The sequence below is a fragment of the Chelonia mydas genome, chromosome 1, assembly GCF_015237465.2.
Source record: "Chelonia mydas isolate rCheMyd1 chromosome 1, rCheMyd1.pri.v2, whole genome shotgun sequence".
In the NCBI taxonomy this organism is placed as follows: Eukaryota; Metazoa; Chordata; order Testudines; family Cheloniidae; genus Chelonia; species Chelonia mydas.
Genome location: NC_057849.1, coordinates 177,471,139 through 177,492,373, shown reverse-complemented (window position 1 = coordinate 177,492,373; position 21,235 = coordinate 177,471,139). Strand labels below are relative to the sequence as shown.

The following is a 21,235-nucleotide window of genomic DNA, read 5'->3' as shown; positions in this document are numbered from 1 at the left end:
ATGAAAATAAGTTTCTAGCCTGTTTCATCACAGAGATGGGGTAAACTGGTCACTGGGATGAAAGAGAACAGGACACTTGTCTGCTTCTGCTGCAGGAATATGAGATAGGGACGCCTAAAAATTCCCTCCCTTCTCCTCCACTTCACACACACACAATTTTAATGTAAAATGAATTAGTTAAGTTTGGACTGTACCCCACATAATTATCTTGCTAACCTTCCGTGGAGCCCTTAGGCTAGCCCTGTGCATAGAGGTATAACAATAGAGGACAGGAGTCATTTATATTTGGCAGGAAGCAGCTCAGTATATTATTCTCTCACAAGCCTGCCTGAAAATGGTAACACTGGCTCTAATTGTTAATTGTTCAACACTTTCTGAAGCTGGGACTGAGCAGGCTTGTAACAGAGTGGCTTGCCCATGGGCTGGAGAATCTGGGGCTAAGCCAGCCCTGATTACAAGATGAGCGCCACCTGAGAGGAATGAGGCCAGGTGATTCTAATATAAAAGGCAGCAGGAAACTGTAGGGAGGGGGTGTGGCTGAGAGAGAGGGTGGCTGAGACTGCCAGAGACAGGAGACCCTGTAGTAAGCTGGGAAAGCTCAAGAAATGGGAGACTGAGTGGATCTGCGGTAGGTGGAAGAAGCAGCTATGGGAAAGAAGTTTGGTTCCTGGAGAGCCCTAGCTAGATAAAGCCTGTGACTGGGAGTTAAAGAAGGGAAGATGAGCTGAAAAATGTTTGTTTGGATTTCTGTTTTTTGGTGATTTTTTTTTGACAGGAAGAGAAGAATTGCTGAAGAGTGAATTAAAAGGATTGAACTCAGAAGGTCACTGGAGACTGAGTTCTTGGAGTATCTTGAATGAAGGGGAAATAGAGGTGGGATGGCTACAGAGGCAACCGTAACCACTGGGGGCACTCAGGCTGCAGTAATCAGTCACCATGCTCTAAGGGTGCTGCTTACTCCGGAAGTTTCCACACTGTTGGTATATCAGCTGTTGCTGTCATAACTTCTGGTAGGGAAATGCCACTCCTGAATACCCCGACAGCACCTCTGATTACTCATAGGAGATACGAGGAAATGTGGACTTTGAAGTGTCTTCCCCACCTTGCTCCCATCACTGGCCACAAAAGCAGTGCATGAGGACAGGAGGCAGGGCAATCTGTTGCTGCATTGGGTGGAAGTATTGCAGCTCACCTCTTCCTCCCTTGCCATCAGTGTCCACCTGATGTGTCCCTGCTTGGAATTTGAAGATCCTATACCGGGAGGGAACCTGACTGCTGATCCTTTTCTCCTACGTGTCAATGAAGTCCTGCTCTTTTGATATCTAGGGGTTGCCTGTTTCCCTACTTTACTCCTGTCCCTACCAACAAGATGAGACGTCCTTATCCATCTATTCTCCAAATCCCTCACCTGGTCTTTCTATGCTAGCCAGGGACCACCCACCCAGATCAAGAACAAAAAGGATCCATCCCCCAACTGGCTCTCCAGCTCAACACTTAAAGGGACCTGCATCCCATGCAGCCAATCATCCACAGCCAGATGCCCCGAGAAGTTTATTTGCTGCTGCCAGTACTGACCCTAGGACATGCAGCTACCAGGTAAGGAGCCATCTAGAAAACCCTCTGTGACATTGTACTGGGGATGAGAAAGGATGGGGGATTGAAATATGCTTGTCAAGGGATGGGTAGTGGAAGGATATGTGGCTTTGTGTGTGTGGTGGGGAGAAGAGTATGGAGTCGATGGATTTTATTTATTTATTTATTTTTGAACAGGGAAAAGTATATTACCCAGCATTATCACAGATATCATCCAATGAGGGAGACACATTTTAAATTAATATTTTTAAGCACATCTCTGCACTGAACCAAATTCTTCCCTCGTGTGTGACTCTATTAAAGCCCACACATGAGAGTTTGGCCTCAAGTGTTAGGGATCAAGGCCCAGGTCATCAGAGGTATTTATCCTCCTAACTTCTGTATGGAAACTAAAAATGGTGATCAGTGTAACTGTCAAATAATGTATGTGCAAGTGTGGTGGGGTTTTTTTAGGTGTGAAACCATACTTTGAATTTCTTGGCTTCTTGATTTTATTTATTTTATTTTATTTTAAAACCCATGATATTCTTGTAAGACATCTCTCCTGAGATTACCAATATGTATTTTCAACTTTAATAGTAAAGATTCTCTCACTTAAAAATATCTGTTAATAAGGTTTGCTCTGTGATGGGTTTATTTGAACATTATAATACCCCTTTTGGCTCATTCAGTGAATAAATGTCCATGAAAGTCATACACAATACTTTAATTATTAACTCACCACATTCTCCTAAACTAGCCAAAGGCACAAGTCCTCGTGGAAGTCACTGGAGGAGGTTTTATGCCAAGCCCTTTTGAGACACAAACCCTAAATCCAATCCCAGCTCCCAAGCTAAAAGCAGGAACTAATTAATAACAAAATACTAGAACCAACTCATTTTCAAAGAAGTAAAATGTCTTGTCCAGTTTGCCTCAAACATCCCTTCAAAATGATTGTACTCTGGGATTTCAAATGATGAAGTTAGCTTCAGATTTAAGTACGAAGAGGTTAAGTATCAGATTATTACATGCTAACAGTGATGGAAAGATACAATCTGGGAATTTGTATTGATCATTCATGAATCATTCCTTATTGTAAAACTGTGGCAAAGACTATCCATTCTGTGAGGAAAATTTTTGCTCACTTTCAGTTTCTCATAGGCTCATGTAGAGACAAAATAATTCCTGTTAATGCACTGAATGCTTCCTCTCGCTTTCTGATCATTTGTGGTGTGCAATTTTTGTCATTGCCTACCTTGACTTAATGGTCCCTATGTCATAATCACCAAAATATTAGTAAAACTCTACAGGTGGTGAAATACAAGTCAATCTGAAATCCATCTCCAAGTCTGGATTGAAGAGAACTGGGGTGGTGTAGTGCTCAGATACAAAGATTGTCTTCATGAAAATGCAGCATCACTCCCAAGCAGTGCTCCGAGAAGTGCTATACTATTCTAACAAAATTAGTTACTGAACTCAAGTAATGTGCTCCTAGGAAGGATTGCAGGGTAGTAGATCCACTTGAGTTAAGTGCTTCCATGATAGAATTATTATGAGCTACTGTAGCTCCGGTTCAATGTTCCTTGGTGTAATTACATGACTTAGGAAACTTGGTGAAGTGATGTTGAGCTTACAGTTTTCATTCTGTTCCATTTTCATTTCATGAAGTCTAGTGTGTATAGCTCTCAAGTTGAAATTATGTCCCTTTTGTGAATGGTCATAGATCATTTTTTATCATATAAATAGAACTTTACACATTTAAAGGTCTGCAAGTAGGAGCACAACAACTCTACTAGCTTTAAAATAATAGGCTGAATGGAAAGGTTCATCCACATACTTTCACTTTCAAATGGCATTTAAGGTCCCTCTTCCCATAAAGTCTACACTTGCCAAATCATTCTTGTATGAAATTCTAATGGAAGATGAAATTTGTAAGGTGACTAACCAAACCTCCTTATAGAAGTTTGCCTTGCTCTTAACTTTTTTTTCTTGTTAATCCTATGGGTAGAAGAGCTACTGAAAAAATTATGAAACTGTGGATCCTTTTAAAAATATACTTCATAGCAGTTAAGGAAGATGAGCGGCAGCTGTTATTAGCAGAAAGGAAAGGATCATGCTGAGAGTACACTTTATAAGAGCAGTTTAGACCAACACCTGTCAGATATAGTCTAGATAATACTTAGTCCTGCCATGAGTGCAGGGGACTGGACTAGATGGCTTCTCAACGTCCCTTCCAGTCCTATAATTCTATAAAGTTAATTCCATCATCTAATTTTCAAGTCATGGCTAGAGCACATACGAAGGATGGTCATGTGGTATGCAGTAGACCTCAGAAATGTAGGGATTTCCCATAGTGTTGACCAAAATGTCCACTCTGCATTATTATTATTCTGGGCACAGTGTGCCTGTTCACTGGGGCAGAAAGCAAAAGTCAATGGCTGCTTTTCAGTGGTGGTATGAGTGGTAGTTTGTGAAGCACACTGGGGTATTTCAGATAGATGTTGTACATATATATATGGAAACCTTCAATTATTTACTACCTTTTTAAAGAAGCAGTTTTATACTGGTTGCCATTATAGATCAGCATTTTTTTTAAACTGCCCTAAATTTAGAGGATATAACTGTTTTTACCAAATGCTCATTCTTTAATGGCAACCACTATCCTTAAAAAACCAGCCATTGCATCACATAAACAAATGTTACCTCAGTATTTGCAGGATTCACTACTTCAAGTATAAGAACCCATAGGGGGCAATGCAATTACTGAAGTAACCTGGCCTATTTAAGACAAAATTCCTAAGTGTTAAGTTTCAGAGTAGCAGCTGCGTTAGTCTGTATTCGCAAAAAGAAAAGGCGTACTTGTGGCACCCTAGAGACTAACAAATTTATTTGAGCATAAGCATCTGATGAAGTGAGTTGTAGCTCATGAAAGCTTATGCTCAGATAAATTTGTTAGTCTCTAAGGTGCCACAAGTCCTCCTTTTCTTTTTGCTAAGTGTTACGGGCATTCTGGTCGGAATTTAGCATGAGCATGTCTGGAGGTCCCTAGGCTAAATGGCACTGTTGGATCTGTGGCTGAGGCATTGGAAAGCATGAGGGCCTGATTATCTGAAGTGCTGAGCACCCACAGCTCCCATTGACTTAATTAGATCTGTGAGGAGACACATCTCTGGAAGGTAGCCCATTAGCTGTTTTTATGTAGCCTGTTCTACTTGAGGTGTAATCTGGTCCCATAATCAAAGTAAGATTTGGTTCTACCAATGATCTCTCATGTATCCTAGGGCCTGCTATTTTTTCAACCAGCTGAAGTCTGGTCAGTTGAGCTGCAGTCACTGAATGGGCATATGATGATTAAACCTCTCAAGATAAGTATGTGTATTTCTATGAGCCCTGCCTGCATCTTTCCCTATTGCTCAATTTGGTAATGTTCAGAGCCCATGCAAGCAAAAGAACAACTATGAAACAGTAAGCAGGGATTTCACTTGATGCACAAACTAGCAATGAAAGGGTTAATCTGCCTTGAGGAAGTGAGGAACTTCCACAACTGCTAATGGTGATAGGGAGATCTCTGCAGCTGGGGCCCGTTTAAACACAGGACACAGAGCAGGCAGTGCTGGGCAGGCTGGCTATTGGGAAGAGGCAGAATCATTCTTCCTTCTGCCTGGGGGAGAAAGGGAGGTTTATAAGGGCACTAAAACTAAGGGCTTGACCATAGCCATTGTGGAGTAAGATCTGTTGAACATTTCTCCACCCACCGTGGAGAAACTGGGCTGTACTAGGATGGAGTGAATGAAAATGGCCTTGTCACTTTTGAATTAGTCTGGAAAATGTTGTTTCTCCTCCCTCCCATGAAATCGTAGATTCTAAAAGACTATTAATATCACACCACTGTGCACTGGATTGGCCTAAGATTTTTTGGAGGGTGTTAGTTATCTGCTTTTTTCCCCACATATGCCCTAATTATAGCTGACAGATACACAAGTCAAGTGTAAAATAAAACTTCGGGCTTTACACCACACTCCAGCCACAAAAGTGGATCCCAGATGATTGTTCCTTACAGTGCTAGTGAATGGCTCATATTACAATTTATTTTCAAGCTAACATGGCAAGGAAAAGCATTAAACATTTGCTATTGTAAAATGAAAGCTGAGATTCTCCCAACTCAGTGGGCTGCCTAGGACCCATCTGTTTGACTCGGACTTCATCCGGCTGCTCATTACATAATGGAGACCATGGATACATCAGCAGCGTCCCTTGCAGCAAATACATTGTCAAATATTCATTTCTGTTCCCTGGGTGGCATAGCAGAGTTTCTAGGTGTGACCAGAAATATAGGTGTTAATGGCGCACTTCACTGTGAATGGTTCCTTCAGACATATGTTAACTACTTATACTAAACAATCTGTTCTACCTTGTATTTGGCTGAGAGACTGAATACCTTTCCCAGACCTAAAGAAGAGCACTGTGGAGCTCAAAAGCTTGTCTCTCTCGCCAACAGAAGCTGACCCACCTAGGCCATGTCTACGCTAGCGAGCTTACAGCGGCACAGCTGTACTGATCCAGCTGCACCACTGTCAGAGCTCTCATACGGTCACTCTGTGCCAACGGGAGAGAGTGCTCCCATCGACATAATTAAACCACCCCCAACGAGTGGTATCAGCAGGAGAAGTTCCACCACTGACATAGCGCTGTGCAGACTACCACTTACACCGATGGAACTGATGTCGCTCAGGGGGTGGAATATACACTTCTGTGAGCAACGTACGTTTTGCCAACATAAGTGATAATGTAGACATGGCCTTAGTCCCTCTAAGAAATGTGAAGGGTGGCACCACCTACCCAGAACTCCATGCTTGCTTTATGGTGTGGATGAAAGAAAATGGGAGAGAGAAGTCATCTTGCGTAGATGCTATTTATTGGTAGCAGCACTTTGGGTCACTACATAAAAACACTGATTCAAATCGAGCCAGAGAGAGACTTGATTTAAAGGTTTAATCTTGTAGAGCCAGCATCCTTTTGAACAGATCCACGTTCGTGGTATCTCCTCCAAAGCATCAGCACTAGAGTTAGTCAACACAAAAAAGTTACAGGTCTGAGTGGGCTTAAAAGTTATATGAATGAAACCTCCTATCCTTAATGTTACAGGCTGCCACTGCTGTATTCATAAACTGTAGTTTGTTCTTGTTGGGACATACATAGAGATGATTTCAACCTCTGACATACGTAGGAAGAAAAGAGAAATTACGGGTAAAGTCACTGGAGTGCCCTGTTTATAACTTTTTGTAGGGCTAGGTTCTCAAGTGCACAGTGCTGCCAATGGGGGCCAGCTGCCAGGATGGCAGAGTTCTGCAAGTGCTCAGCATCCGATATCCTGAGCTCATTTGAAAATCTGGCCACTCATTTAGGCCCTAAGCCAGATCTGACCAATCTGAAAATCTGCCCTTTAGTGCTGTAAATATTCACAGTATTTTAAGAGTATGTCTACACTTACAGCAGTGTATAGACACTGCACAGCCAACTAGCATGGGTATAAAGAGCAGTGGAGACAGTGAGCCACACCTTAGGTGAGTACAATAGGGTGACCTCCATAGCTCTGTAAACACTCAAGCAGAGCCTTCCAGGTCTACGTGCTATTTTTAGCAGTGTCCCATTGCCAGGGCCTTTTCCCACTGCAGAGAAGGTTCCTGATGTACTAAAAGGCCCAAGCAGTAGGGAAAGATTTTGGCAGTGAAAAGGCTTTGGCACAGGGGAGCTGCTGGAGATTTTCCCTGCTGCCTCCTCACTGCTGGAACTTTCATTGCAGCATATGGCTACGCATCTTGGTGATGGGGATGCAGCCTGCCTTTTGCTTCGTCTTATAGCTACATGGACCCTACCCGCCAGAGGCTTGCCATCTTTCTAATTTCTGAAAACCTGACACTACAGCAGGACTGCAGAAACCTTCCCCTGCTCCGGCTCTTCACTCTGAGACCCCAGCCCCTGCTTGCTCCTCTCATCCCCCACCCCTATCGCTCACTGCTCTCTTCCCTCCTTCTTCCTCATTGCTTCTCCACCTCCCTCTCCCAGCTGGGCTCCCGCTGTTCCGGGGTTGGGATGGGAGCTGTGCCCCTCACAAGGAGCCTGCCTGCTGTCCATGAGATTCAGGTAGGAGGCAGCCCCAGCTGAGCAGGGCCTGGTCTGGGTTGATGACCTGGCAGACCCCTCCATCTCCCCTTCACCCCCCTGCCTGAGGTAATTGGATTTTTGCTGTCTAGTCAGTACATCTCTCCGGTTGAAAACTGCACATCTAAAGATAGACCCTGCCCCAAAGTACCCACAATCCAAATAGAGAGAGACAGGCACTTGTAAGAGGCTGATCTAGTAGCCTTGCTGCAAGTATTAAATGTGTTACAAACATAAAACTGAAAACAAAACAATATCAGTATGCTGAGATGGTTGCAATACATAAGAAGCCCACAATAATAGTTCATGAAGTAATCTGCCTCTCCAGTGGATTCAAGGGGCAGCAGCATGTGTTAAAAATTACGATCCAACTGTACTCAGATGTGGTAGGAAGTTTGAGAATATCTGAGAGTGGGAGATGTTTAGCAGGGATGAGAAACAGAACTCAGATGAGTCCTGGCTGAATTGTCCAGTGCAGGCCTATTGCACTCTTTTTACACTGGGGAGACCAGTATCTTCTTTACTGTCCCTTTGCTTGTCTCTTCTTCAAATTCAAAGTGCTCTCATTTGACTTATACCAAGTGGCGCGCATTGCAAATAGGCAGTTCTTAGAATTAATTTCAAGCAAAGACACTTCCTAATTCCATGAGGAAATGGGCAAGGGAGCCTTTAGAGAGACAAATTTAATAAAGCAATGAAACAAATGTGCACTTTGAAAGTAATTTTAATTTTGTTAGTAGGCAAGAAAAATAGCTATTTTGCTCCCTTTCTTCTGCAGTTGCTGAGGCACTGGGATATGTCAAATGCTTTCTATAGGCCACTCCTTAGAGTAATCCTATTTTTCAATTGATATTCATCTGTGAAGCGGAGGGAAGAGAAGAAGAGACGCTTATGATAGTATGTCCCTTGTGATTGGATGGGTGTCTTGATGACTTTATTAATAATGTGTATTATGGTGGTAAGGGTCAACCAAAAATGGGGGGCCCCCATTGTGCTGGGGACTGCACAAACACAGAGTAATAGATGGAAAGAGCTTACAGTCTACCTAGACAAAGTAGACACAGGGAGGGGAGGAAAAGAGAATGCACAATGTGATGGTGACAAGTATCATGTTAGTGCCATGATTTGCGTGTATGATAGAATGGGGTAAGCTAAAGGGAAACAGAAGGGAAGGAAGTGAGAGGGGCAGGAGAGAAGAGGGTTAGAGATGTGAAGTGATGCTGAGGTGAAGAGATGGGGAAGGAGGGGGGGAAAGTCTTTAAGCTAATTAGCATACAGAAGAGAAGTCCAGAAAAACTGTAAAAAGTTCTCAACATCCAGAGTTTCCTGCTTTGGCTGCTTCTGCCTCTGTTCCAACCAGCTTGAGTGTCTGGCTAGTTTCCTCCAAGTCCTCAATTTTTTCTCCATGGCTACATGGTTGGGGGAGAGAGAGGAGGTGCACTACCTAGGTCCTAGTTTCCCTGGTCTCCTCTACATACTTCAGGGGCAGGGGATTGGTGTAGCTGGAACTCATTTCACCCCAACCCCTGCAGTGCAGCAGTACCTGCTTTGGCTGCTTCTGGTATTTTATCATGGACTATTTCCTGCTCAACTTGGTACCAGTTTCCTTGAAGGCCCAGATCATGTGAACAACTCTGCACATTCTGAATTTAGATTGGAGTCTGAGACTACCATTCCCTTCTTACTGCTTCTCTCTAGGTATTTTTTCCCTTCCCATGAAAATGAAAGGTGTTAGATGAAATTGATCCAATCAAGATTCTGTGGGAGGAAGGATGGGGCTAGGAAAGTGGCTTTTGGCTGGAACTCCATCCAATGAACTACTAGAAAATAACTTCCTCATTTATGATGTGAATTACCTCCATGTCCTGCGTGCTACTTATGATAGCTGTAGTTACTTCTTACTTGCAACAATGTTAACTACATGGTGATTCCTGGTAATATTCCTGCAATTATCTTATGGTAAATCAAAGTAGGTGTGCTAGCACTGTTACTGAAATTCCTTAGCAAATATTTACAGGCGTGTATCAAGCCCATTGAATCATAGCTTTTAAATTGCTGGGAATACACTCTTGAAAACAAATCCTGTTTGTATATGAAAGAAGTCACAATCATTCTTTAAACTGTACAATAAATCTTGCAGCGCTGAAAAGGTTGAAAGCTATTTGCATTTGGGAGAGGTAATGAAATGCATTTTAATAGACTTAAATGTTCGGCCTTGTTAATAAAGAACAGCAGAATGTAACCATTTTATGGTGTGATCAGGTGGCTGCTATGAAATTAAGGTCTGGTTTTACAGTAAGATCTTGTGCATTCCTGGAACTCCTATTTTCTTGCTGCAGCAAATAAAGCAATAGACTTTAGAACGAATATAGCATCAGCATTGTTATCCTGTGGAAATAAACAAATCGCTTGTTTAGTCAGCAAATGCATGCTTAATAAACAATACAGATCAGTATATGGTTTTCAAATTGCTGTTTGCTTGATTAGTAAAATGCTCTTTGTAAAGAGTTTTACTGAACTCGGGAACAATAAAATATAATAGAATCTATATCCTGAGAGGGTTTGCGTGACACTGTAATTATCGGGCGCTGGTTTTGTTACAGCAGCTCTAGCCAAAGGCAGAATTCTATACGTGCAGCAGCTGCTTTTTTCTTGTAAGAACTAGTTGACATTTGAAAATCTTCTGGACTTTTTTTCTTTAAAAGAAATCGGCTAATTTGATGCTCAAGGTGGTAGACTTTCAAAGCTTACATTACTGTATTTAGAAAATGGTGCCATATGCTAATGAAGGGCTGCATGGTATTTCATAATTAGTATTCAGTGTTCATTTGCGTCAGGGAACATTGTCCCAACTGAAATGTTTGTTCCTCTAAACATAAAGGGAGCACTTATTTTCTGAGGTGCTGAACTTGAAGGTTTGCACAAAAAAAGAGAAATCTTCTCTATTAATGGCTCTGTGTGCATGTTTGTTCTTATTTGAATAATGTCCTTAAACAAATATAAACACCATTGCATAATGAAAAATGTCTTTTGTGTCCAAAAGAATGTCATGTTTACTGCACCTGGCTTTTCTTCCTTCGCCATCTACGCGTGTAACAATGATTAGAGATCACATATTCACTGATAAGGACTGGGAATGAAGCGATTTAAAATTCTGCTGATTACCGCTGTAAAAAATCTCTCCACTGAGATTCAGCCTCTCTCATCTTTAAAATAATGGATACGTGCAAATATTTAACCGATGATGCCTGTAACCTTAACTTTAGTCTTTAACCAATGTTGTTTGGTTAGGTTAAGGCCCAATGTTTAATGAGTATCAGAAAGTTTAATAAGATCTCTTAACATTTTTGCAAATGGAAAAACAAACTGAGCGGAATCCAGCAGTATTAGTCAGCAGCTGCACCTTGCTGCCTCTGCTGATGTTTTAATTCTCGACATGCTGACTAGTAATGAACAAACCTTTTTATCATTAAAAAAGGTGGAACTCCCAGATGTTCAACAACCCTCTCAGTGAATTGAAATGAGTCTCTTGTGCTAGGCCTGAGTACTGGCAAGCTTTGCCTATTAATTTGTGTGGATTCCTACACGCACATACTGCAGAGGCTCACTCCCTCTCCAAAGACTCTAGTCATCAGTGAGCTTGTCCACTCTACAACCCAATGTAATCTTAGTTATTCTTATCTCTTCCTTTTGCAGGGAGATAATCCACCTGCGTATCCCCTAGTTCCAGAACAATGGGAACATAAACATAATTTTGATTGAGATAAGTTACGTGAAAAACTAGTTAAATTTCAGGCTGCATACGTAATGCCAGTACGTCACCGAGTAGGGAGGTGACAGTGGGGCCACATGTACAATCTTCAGTTCTAGGCACTGCATTTACTTGGAAAAAACCTCGTTGAGTTGGAAGGAGCTTAGAGAAGAGCAACAGAGAGAAACTGGTGCTGCTTTCTTGAAAATCTGACCCTAGTTTTATGCCGAGACTCTTTCCTTTGTTGCAAGTGCATCTTCATTTTCTTTTTGTCTATAGTGCCAGATCATCTCCTTTGCTGCAAAGCCTCCTTATTCTGCCCAGCTCACAGCTGCCAAGCTCGCATCCATTCAGCTAGAATGAGTCAAAAGCTCCAGTTGTGTACATCTCAAGGGAGCTACTTTGCAAATCCCTGTATGTCAAATTCCACCCTGCTTCTGCGAGGGCCAAAAGGTCTTTTTGACAGGGATTCAGAATTGTTTCATCCATTTGAGCTGTCTTCTCAGAAGCAAACAGTTTTGATGCTCTGAACACCAGCATTTATATCAAGTCCCCAAGGATCAGAATTTATTTGAACTGAAGAATCAATAATGTTACCTTGGTGGTTTATTTAAAGAAACTTTTGTTGTTGCTATGTAACCTTAGTTCTGACGGATACTGTGTGATGAGTAATTCTTCTGATTAATTTGGTGCCCATTTTATGTTTGTTTGTTTGTTTTTTTAAAACATGCCGTACTAACATTAAAACATTCTGATCCTTGGGGACTTTTCTTTGCCTCCAACTTAATGACTTATTTGATCCTTCTTTTGTCTTAATCCTCTTTGATTAGAGAGTCATTTGGTAATACTTCTGTTTTGGTTTTCAAATGTAAACAAGTGTTTATGTGAGAGAATAGTTCTATTTGGCTTCCAGCTGAACTGAAATAAAGGTGGGCCGCATTGTGATTTGTAGTACTTTGACAGCACAAGGGCTGCACTAGTGCTATGATATGGTTTTATGTATAAAGAATGCCTGAAAGTTGCTTATATTACTTAAATATTTATGAACGAGACAGTTGGTATGAAGGCTGCAGACAGAGCGATATAAATTATGTAAGCTGGAAAGTAGAAGAATTGCAATGGAATACCACAGCCTTGGAATGTATAGCAGCAAAACCTTTCAACTCAAGATATAACTTTGGGGGAAAATAACAGCAGAGTTATTTGGTGACACTTACACTCTGAGACAACAGCAAGAACAGAGCCATATACAATATTTTGAATATTTCAGATCTGTTAGAAGCACTTTTCTTAGTAGTAAAGGAAGATTAGGAAAACTCCCCTGGCTCAAATTTCAGGGATAGGATATCTCCTGAGTTAGAGGTAAAATTCAATGGGTCACTTTGCATCTGCAAATACTGAGGAATACCATTTAGGATGAGCTTTTTTTTTTTTTTTTTTTTTTTTTTTTTTAAAAGTGTTTCATCCTAAAGTGCTTAAGATTGCCTATCATGTGGATTTCCTTTCAGCTGGCCTCAGAACAGCAGGAATCCCCAAATTCCATATATGTTACAGCAACTAAGGACAGAACTTGAGTTTCAGTTCTGAATTTGGCTTTTGTGGCTCGACACACACCCTGAAAACATACATTCTTCTTTTTTGTTTGGTTTTAAATAAAATTATATAAGAATAGAAATTTCATAAAATGTAACATACATGCAACACTATAATTGCTCAGTAGGAGGCATTAAAATGTGTCAGGTAAATGTAACACTGATTTTTTTAGAGACTATTAAATATTATGCATTCGTACAATACACTTTCTATCTGATTAGCTATCTACTTTGGAACTGTTTATGCTCTGTCATGTGTTGCCCTCATGCAGGTGGTGTCAGCAGCAAGAAGAGCTGGGTTCAAAATCTAGGATTCCTCTTAACATTATAAAACAGAATTGTCTTGAGCCCCAACCCAGAAATCTGGGGACACAGAGGCACCCAGGCATGGTGTTTAAAGAGGCAATATGTGCCTATTTACAAGTACTTTATGTATAACAAACTTTTAATAAAAGTTAGTGTGAACTCAGCATTAATTTGGGACAACAGTGTAACTATTTCAAAGTATGCAAGCCACAAGTAAACACTGCCCTGTCAGTATCCCAGGCATGCCTTCTTTGCCTCAGTGTCCCCCTTGCAGTATGAAATTTTGACAGACCAATGTTCCTTGAACATACTACTCCCTTCTAGCATCCAATGCATGCAAGTTACTGTTGATTTCCAAAGTCAGAAAAGTATCTGAAAAATTAGGGATGAGTTCCCCACCTACCTCTGAAGGGGTGGCAGGAGGGAGAGGGTTAAGTAAGGTCTCTCGGCTGCTGCTTACCACTGTCACCTTTGCTGATGATCACTGCTGTCTTTGATGCTGCCTGCTGCCACCTGTCACCGCTGTTATTGTTCCGCTGATTAGCGCTGTCTTTGCTGCTGCTTGGTGAAGCCTTTACCTGCAATTCTTTGCTCTGAAGCTCCACAACTTAGGCTAGATACTCGTGATTTTTAGTTCTTTGATTTCAATGGGTAGTGGGGAACCTCACTGCTGTTGCATCCTTTGTGGTTTTTTTCACTGCAACACTGGCTACACTGCAATAACATCCACACCCTCTCTGACTTTCACTTGCATTTGGCCTCAGTGTCCCCTGTTTAGTGAGTGAGGTTAAAGTTAGTGACCCCTTCCATTAAGGCATATTAATTATTGTTCTCCTGCCCTTTAGTCATATAGTAAGGATGATATTTCATTACCCCTGCATTCAAGACAAAAGTGAATTTTAACCTCAAACTGCCAAAAATTAATCACTTTGGCAGAATTGATCACCTATGCAAAGAAGGTGTGTCTATGAAAATCTGGTCTACTCCTGAGTTCTTTTCCCCAAATTCATTAGTAGAAAGTAGGGGAGAGCTCATTCAGACCCTGGTTTACATCTGTATTCAAGGACTTCTTTAAAAAGCTATTTTTGAGTTAATAGATTTTTTGGAGTAGTCATAGTGCAACATATTCATGAGTGTACAAACTTTGAAATCCACGGATTGTTCACCTATCATGTATGTGCACTAGGTGTAGCCTATAGGATTAATCTGCTTGCTTACATAGATATATCTTATAGTTTAAGTATTTGGTTTATTGTATTAGGTTTATAGATTTATATTAAAGTAAATTTGGCCAAGTAAAGTAAGGGACCTACAGGCCATATCCTACATGTTAAGCTAAGGCAAAGTTAGTGTATTTATATCTGGGACCTTTCACCCAGATAGCAAAGTTGGTGTACATATTGAGACCTTTCACCTAGATAGCAAGTTGACACCCACGCATATGTCTCAGACCTTTTACCTAGACAGACAGATAATGGAAGAATGGTGTAGGGGGTTTCCAAGTTTGTACCCACAGACTTAACAGATACACCACAAGGAAAGAACTGAAATGACTAAAGAACAAAAATAACATATGTGCGTATGTACATGTTACCGATACGCACAAACATACTAGCCTATGGAGTAAGTGTACCCTAACATTTTTGTAGGTGAGGAATGAAATTTGGGCACAGAAGGAAGGATTTCCAGCACTTGTGCCCTATAAAAGAGGCGACCCATCTTGCTAGAGAATTCTATTCTATCTGTCTACGATGACTACTACTATTAGTAGGCTGTACTTGTTTTTCTTAACTTTCTAAGTTCCAAGGGGACTAGGCTAAGCTTGGTTTCCCTTGTTTTTTTTCCTTAGCTTATTAGGTTTTGATTTTAAACTTAAGCTAGTTAAGTAAATTCTAAGTTAGCTTTGATAGCTCTTAGCATTAGCTTCTTCTAAGCTCTGCACCGCTCGCTCAAGAATTGAGAAACCTGAACCGTTAGAGGCGAGGCTGGTCCTGTGTCTCTTACCACCAGGTTATCAAGAAAGGGTGTGAGTATATTAACCAAAGCTTTGTAGCATATAATACCATAATACTATAAGTATCTTTTTGAATAGCAGTAATGCAATTGCAACTTTGATTATTTTACCATTTAATTACTATTTCATTGATTTTAATAATAAGTCTTTATAGTTATTTCTGTCTCAGTGTGAGCTTTCTGTTATGCCCCCAAGGGTCCTTGGTAAATTCTGTGGAGCCTGATTCAGGACAAGAACTTTTATCTTCTGATCAAACAGATTGGTGAGCCAAAAACCCATAGTATCCAAATTTATATTAACACCACCCTAAATCAGGCAATATAGGTCTGCAAGGTGAAAAGTCCACTAAAACTTTCAGGGGAAAAGGCACTGCATTCTAAGCATCACTTTGAAATAAAATAAAAATTGTCACCCCCCGCCCCCGCTCCTCCCTTAAGTATCTGAAAATAGTTCAGGTTTTCTAACAACTGGTCTGCAGGCGTAGAGCAAAGGAACAGGTAAACTGGCTTCCCTGTCTATCGGGATGATGTAGTGACTCCTATTTAACCCCTTCTTCCACATCCCTGGACAACAGTGCATGACCAGATGAAATGGGTGTGGCCAAGGAGCTGCTGCTGCTGGTTGATCTGCAGCTGATGAGATGGCCCCTTGGGGTGGGTGTGTGCAAGCTGTTACCATCTGGAGCAGCTCAGAACACCATGTGGCTATGCTACACCGTGCCTTAGGATCAGAGCCAGGATGGAGGCAGAGTAGGCCTTGTAGACATTGTGGTGTTTAGATGTTGCTTGTAATTATTAGAATTGGGAGCACTGGCAGGACAGGAAACAGGAAGGAGCGGGAGGAGTTGAGAGGCTGGGAGAGAGCTACTGAGGGTGCAGCAGCAGCACCTTGGTAAAGAGGTTTCCACTTTGAAAATAAAGTCCTGTTGAAGCTTGTTAGTACCTTGCCTGGTTGATACAACATTTTGGTGATGAGGATGGATCTTCTGCCTCTGAACCCACCTGCACCCTTTCTGCAAAGCCCAGGTGAGCCTCCAATTGCTTTTACTGCCTGGATCCATATGTTTGAGACTTATCTGCTTGCAATCCCTGCTACAGAGATTTTTGAAGTAAGAAAGCGTGCTCTGCTAATCCACTGCCTTGGAGCAGAAGGACAGTGTATATTTTACACTTTTCCCCTTGCAGATAAATATGAGACTGCACTCACTGCATTAAAGAACTTTTTTGTGCCAAAACTGAATGTAGTAGCTAATTGCTACAGATTTCATCAGTGTGAGCAGAAACCAGGGGAAACTATATTGCAGTATATTGCTTCCCTGAAGACTGATTGTAATTTGTGACTTTGGGAATATGGCAGATGAGATGATTAGAGACCAGCTCATTGAGAAAACAACCATGCTTCATGTAAGAGAGCGCTTACTTCTAGAACCACAACTTACACTAGAAAAAGCAATAACCATTGCTACTCATATTGAGTCAGCTACAGCTGAAGCCAAAATAATGAGCATGGATACAGGAGGCACAGTCCAGGCTGTGACTCCTTTGCAGAAAAGTTCACTATCACTGCAGACACACAATTGCAAGAGGAAAACTAATGAAAAACCACTGAATTAGTAAACTCAAAATACAGTAAAAGCATGTTTTTGCTGTGGATCCTCACAGCACCTTGCAAGCTACACAGGATGTCCAGCAAAAGTAGCTCAGGGCAATCATTGCAAAAAGATTGGACATTTTTGCAAAAGTATGTCACAGCAGCCAGTTCAATCAACAGGTGCGTGCGGTTACAATACCAGATGTTACTATGCTGAGCGTGGACAAAATCACTACTGCACTTATTCCAGAACAGATAAAGTGCACTGTAAACGTTTGTGCCATACCCTCAGGCAAACCACACTCTATTCAGCTAATGTTGGACACTGGCTCAACAGTATCTATACTACCTGATTCCATCTATCTGCATTACTTTAAAGATGTGCCTCTTACTGAACCCAAACTTCACTTGATGTGCTATTTGAAAAATTGCATTCCAGTACCTGGCTGCCTGCCATCAATAGTTACTTTTGGTGATTGCTGTGTAACTGCAGAGTTCTACATTGTCCACAAAGGCACTCCTATCCTTGGCAGAGATTTGTTGGCTGCTTTAAATCTCAGGGTAGTTAATGGACAAATTGATCTTCCTCAGCAAAGCACTCTTGCGGTATGCGCACCAGTTTCAGCTGGGACCCAACACCAGGTTGAGGAGAAACTCAGCTGTGCTTATGGGTTTCTGCATAAAGTTAAAATGCAGAATAATGTGATGCCTGTATGACAGAAGTTACAGCACTTACCATTTTCAGTCAGGAAAGCTGTTTCAGAGGAATTTAGAAAACTTGTTCAAAAGGACATTATTGAAGAGATCGACTCCTCGGAATGGCTTTCACCTATAGTAGTGATGCAGAAGAAGGGTGGAGGCATTCGCCTTTGTGTGGATTTAAGAGAGCCAAATAAAGCTATTGTGATTGACAGCCATCTTCTTCCTCACATAGAAGAAGTATTTGCAGAACTCTGTGGACCAAAGATGTTTGCGCTCTGCAAATCAAGAGTAGAATACCACCAGGTTATTTTGCATGAAGATAGCAGAGACCTCACAGCATTTATTACACATGAGGGACTATTTCGCTTTAAACATGTTCCATATGGTCTCGCATCTGCCCCAAGTGCCTTCCAAAAAATGTCATTGATTCTGAAGAATCAACATGGAGTTCAGTGCTATCTGGATTATATTATCGTGTTTGGAAATACTTCTGAGGAGCATGACAATAACCTGCAGTCTGTACTAAACTGCATCATCACAGCAGGCCTCCAGCTCAATAGGTCCAAATGCAAATTTAGACAAACTGAACTCTCCTTTCTGGGGCATACAGTTTCACAGGCTGGACTAAAACCTGATCCAGATCATTTGAAATTGCCAGGATATGCTCCTCCTCCAACAGATTTGCAAACCTTACGTTCCTTCTTGGGTCTTACCTCCTGGTATGCAAAATTCAATGACAGGAACATAATTGGGAACGAACTGTTACAAGAATTACTATGGAGAAGTTCAATCTTAGTGTGGACAATGGATGCACAAGCTAGTTTCGAAACAGTGAAAGACTTGATTGTTCATAGTCCAGTACTTGCACTATTCAGTCTTGCATTGCCCACAATTGTAACTACTGATGCTTCTGATTATGGACTTGGGGCTGTCCGCACACAACTTCATGAGGACAACACAGAGAGGACTGTTGCATTTGCTTCAAGGACACTAAGTAATGCTGAGAGGAATTATTCTACAGTTGAAAAAGAAGCATTTGCTTGTGTCTGGGCTACTGAAAAATGGAGAACTTACCTGTGGGGCCACACATTCAAGCTGCGCACAGACCACAGCCCTTTGACGACGTTGCTCACCACGAAAGGACTGGGAAGAGCAGGATACCATATTGCTCGATGGTCTGCAAGACTGTTCTTTCTTTCAGTTATGAACTGGAATATAAGCTCGGAAACCAAAATGTGGTCGCTGATTGCCTTTCTCGCCTGCCTTTGCCTTCACCAGATGGTCCACCAGAGGATGAGGATGTAGTGGTTGTGCTTATTACAAGCGCTTGCACTGCAGTTACAAGAGAACAATTTCAAGCTGCTTGTTCAGCGTGTCCAATTCAACAAAAACTATGGGAATTTCTGACAAAGAGATGGCCCAGTCACCCTAAAAACCTTGACCAGTTTTGCTGTCTTATTTTAGAGTTCGGGATTAACTTTCTTTGTCTGATGGCTGTGTGCTACGAGGTACACACCGGCTACTTGTGCCAGAAGAATTTGAGTCAAAACCTGGCACACGATACTCATAAAAGAATTGTCCAAACCAAACGACTACTACGGGATCTGTATTGGTGGCCAGGGATGGACTCTCAAACTGAAGCACTCATAAAATCCTGTGTCACTTGCCAAATGCATAAGACAGCAGTGATATGTACCCCTTCATTACAGCCTGTTCCTCTTCCTGAATCTGCATGGCAAAAAGTGGCGATTGACATTGTAGGACCCTTTGATACCGCTCCAATTGACTGCCATTATGCCATCACTTTAATAGACTATTTCAGTAAATGCCTGAGGTAGCGTTTACATCGCAAATCTCTTCTGCTACAGTAATTAAGTTCCTCTCTTCAGTTTTTAGCAGGGAAGTTAAGCCCAAAGAACTGGTTTCAGATAATGGTAGTCAATTTACATCCTTGGAGTTTGAAACTTTTCTAGCACAAAGAAACATTTTACACAGAAGGTCATCCCTATATTACCTTCAAGCCAATGGGGAAATCGAATGGTTTAACAGAAGTTTGAAACAGAGTTTGCAAATGGCTAAACTGGAAGGGCGATTGTGGATAACCTTCACTACTGATTTCTTGCAAGCATACCGGGCTATACGACATGCCACAACACAAAGATCACCCGCAGAGTTACTGCATGGGAAACAGATGAATACTAAACTGAACATTGCTGGATTGTTAAAGGCACGACCTGAGTCCCCAACCGAGGATGATGTGAGAAAAACGGTTGAACAGAGCCAAGCAAATTATAAGGCTTTCACAGACAAGTGGCAGGGTGTAAGGAACCAAAGTTCTAGTGTGGTTCCTTCGTTAGAATATGAAAACCTGGAATTTTATGCAAAGGGGACCATAAATTCACAGCTCCTCTTAATCATAGAGAAGAAGGGACCTTACACCTATAGACTTCCTGATGGGAGGGTATGGAATGCTTCTTATCTTGCACTTGCCTGTGTACCAAGAGGAGATTATGCCAACACCCGGTCTGCTTTGGATGACTTCACCATAGTACCAACACAACAAGACATTGCATTGGAACCGGGGCTTGAGAGACGGCTGTCAGAGCCAGACGACCACCTGTCTGGACTAGAGACTGTTATGTAGCATCTACAGTGTTTTCAGTGTAATATTTCTGCCAACAGTATAGTGTTTTGTTCTATATTTGTTCCTGTGGTTAGAACAATTAATGTTTGTTTTAATTGGGAGCGTTTCTTGAGAGGAGGAAATGTGGTGTTTAGATGTTGCTTGTAATTATTAGAATTGGGAGCACTGGCTGTTGGGAGTGTGAAAGGACAGGAAACAGGAAGGAGCGGGGAGGAGTTGAGAGGCTGCGAGAAAGCTACAGAGGATGCAGCAGCAGCTTGGTAAAGAGGTTTCCACTTTGAAAATAAAGTCTTTGTTGAAGCTTGTTAGTACCTTGCCTGGTTGATACAACAGACATCAGAAAATTGAGAGAGATTTCAGAGGACAACTTTTGCATGTTTTCCACAAAGCAGAGATCAAATAGCTGCTTCCAGTCTGGATGATTTTGTTTTAGACTGAGAGCAACCAAACAAGCAGGGTTGCCAATTCTCATTATTTTAATGTGAGCCAGCAGTGGAAGTAGGCTGGTACGCCATACCAGCAAGCTATTTATAATTGGTATGGTGTACCAGAAAGACACTGCAGCAGCCCCACCGGAGGAGAGGGCTGGGGGGCAGGTCTGGGAGTTCTGCTTCTTTCCCCCCTGGGAAGGGCAGCAGCGGGGAAAGGTGCAGAACTCTGGCCACTTCTCTGCTTGCTGTATTGTCCCCAGCCTCTCCCTCCAGCAGGGCTGCTGCTTTGGTACACAGAGGGAGGAAGGAGACATAGCTTTGTGGAAGGGCAGGGGGCAGGGCTGGGCGTTCTGCTCCTTTCCCCACTGTGTTTCCCAGGAGAGCCCTGCCCCAAAGTCTCTGGTGCAGCAGGAGGAGGACAAAGCCCCCACCCTCCTGGGATGGATGTGGGGAAGGGACAGAGAGTGTGGG

At 41.9% G+C, this 21,235-nt stretch overlaps 1 long non-coding RNA gene across 1 annotated transcript; it reads left to right on the top strand.

The window, feature by feature from the left end:
- Positions 1 to 531: 531 nt before the first annotated feature.
- Positions 532 to 6,682, top strand: LOC114019255. Its single transcript, XR_006288000.1, has 3 exons — positions 532 to 1,596; positions 4,854 to 4,941; positions 6,071 to 6,682. It is a non-coding gene; the product is annotated as an uncharacterized LOC114019255 (long non-coding RNA).
- The last annotated feature ends 14,553 nt before the right edge of the window (positions 6,683 to 21,235 follow it).